This window comes from Microtus pennsylvanicus, chromosome 19 (genome assembly GCF_037038515.1).
Source record: "Microtus pennsylvanicus isolate mMicPen1 chromosome 19, mMicPen1.hap1, whole genome shotgun sequence".
NCBI lineage: Eukaryota > Metazoa > Chordata > Mammalia > Rodentia > Cricetidae > Microtus > Microtus pennsylvanicus.
In genome coordinates, this window is record NC_134597.1 from 6,149,024 (window position 1) to 6,150,993 (window position 1,970).

General features: G+C 42.4%; 1 non-coding gene across 1 annotated transcript; it reads left to right on the forward strand.

Annotated features, from left to right (window-relative positions):
* Positions 1 to 1,320: 1,320 nt before the first annotated feature.
* LOC142838528 (U6 spliceosomal RNA) lies at positions 1,321 to 1,422 on the forward strand. Its single transcript, XR_012908582.1, has one exon. It is a non-coding gene; the product is annotated as a U6 spliceosomal RNA (small nuclear RNA).
* Positions 1,423 to 1,970: the final 548 nt, after the last annotated feature.

Below are 1,970 nucleotides of genomic sequence, written 5' to 3' on the forward strand. Positions count from 1 at the left end.
AAACGAGAGAGAGAGAGAAAGTAAAGGAGAAAAAAAAGCAAAGCCATCTGCGATCTTGGGTACTGTTGCAGCTTGTTTTGTGGCTTCTGCCATAAACACTATAAAATACCGGAGACAGAATGCCGTACTTCGGTCACACCTGGGAAATTTAATGTTACCACAGTGGTCTGAGAAGTTTGAACACAACCACTTTTCTAGGCGAGTGTTTACCCACTCAATTAAAACTTGATAACTCGTCAGAATGCTAAGCTCCGAACTAAGACTGGAAACAATAAACTAACAAATTAAAGAGCATCACCTGGCGCTGCGATACGCAGTACTATTCATTTGTAATGCTAATTGGGCTGGAATCTGCCTATACCCAATCCCAAGCTGCATTCTATTTGCTCTTTTTATTGTCTGTGATAAGAGCCAATGCTGGGCCCAGGAATCATCATATCTTAGCTTCCAACGTGATGGGATCTTTTCTACCTTCCATACCTTTAAGAAAGCATCGAAGATGAAAAAAATAACATTTTTTTATGGTGATGATTCTTAACAAGCCATTCAAAGTCCTCAAAAATACTTTGCTTAAAATAGTGGTATTTGGAAGGATTAAGGGTAATAGGCCAATTCTATGAGCTGAGTCTATTAGAAGCAAAATAATTTGCAAAAGTCATTTAAAATCACAGCCTATGTTTTATATGCACTAATAGCTTGTTGTTTCATAATGTGTTTTTCTAATTTTGTTTTCTGAAATGTTTTTTTTTCTCTCTGCATGAGTTGTTTTTACTTCTTTAACCAGTTAAGAATCATTTCCTGGGCCTTAATGGAGCTGTCAGGCTGTTTACGATCATCTTGGCTTTCATCTCTGCCAGGGATAGATGCACAGAAAGCAGGGTGGAAGACCTGTGTAATGGGGCACTCCCCCTGTGGATGCAGAGTGACTGGCTTAGTCAAGTGGAAATGCATGTCAGAATCTGTGACGGGGGCTTGGGAGCACGCGGTCGTCGAGCCTCAACCCTTGACTGGTGTTGGTGTTAAAGGGCGTGTGCACATCTATTCAGATCTACTGCTCAGATACGTGTCTTCATGGAGGGCCTCAGATCTCAGGAGGCCCTTGTGTCTTTCAACTTTAAGTTGGAATAGCCTCAAAGAGCTCACGAGTCATTTCATGTTACTCATAATGAGTTTCCTCAGCCTGTTGTTTGGTACCTTGGAAATGTGCTATTTGCTAAGCTTTCTTGGGGGTACCAAGTATTCTCTGTTCCTCGGATTTACTTTTCACACCTATGAAAAGTGTGGGTCACAGCTTAGTCTTGACCACCTAGGCAATCTTGTTTGCTTTGGCAGCATATATATTAAATTGAAATGATACAGAGAAGATTAGCATGGCCCCTGCACAAGGATGACGTGCAAATCTGTGAAATGTTCCATATTTTTTAAAAAATGACAATCTGGACATTATAATTGAGTCAAAGGTAGAGTATTTTTAAAAATGCATTTATTTTTATGTGTGTGGATGTCTTGTCTGCATATATGTCTGTGAACCACATACATGCAGTACCTATGGAGGCCAGAAGAGGACGTTAGGTCATTTGGGACTGGAGTCACAGTAGTGAGACTTCACGTGGGTGTTGGGAATCCAATCTAGGTCCTCTGAACAGCAACTAGTAGTTTTGACCACGGAGTCATCTCTCCAGCCCACACTAGGAGTGTTGAGATGGAGGCAGGATTTGTAAACTGTCAGAGTCAGGGTGTGAGCTCTAGATAGCCATTGACTTGCCACTGTGGCATGGTGGATGCTCTGCTCTGCCTCTTGAAGAGTTGAGGCTGTACATGGAACCTGCAATTTTCCAGGCTGGAGACTGCTACCGAGTGAAGCCTCACAGACTCACTCGGTGACTTCACTCACTTCAATTTCTTGAGCTCTGTCTGTCATGCCTGCTTGCCCAGAGGGCTCTCTTTTCTCTTTCTAGCTTCACGGGTGC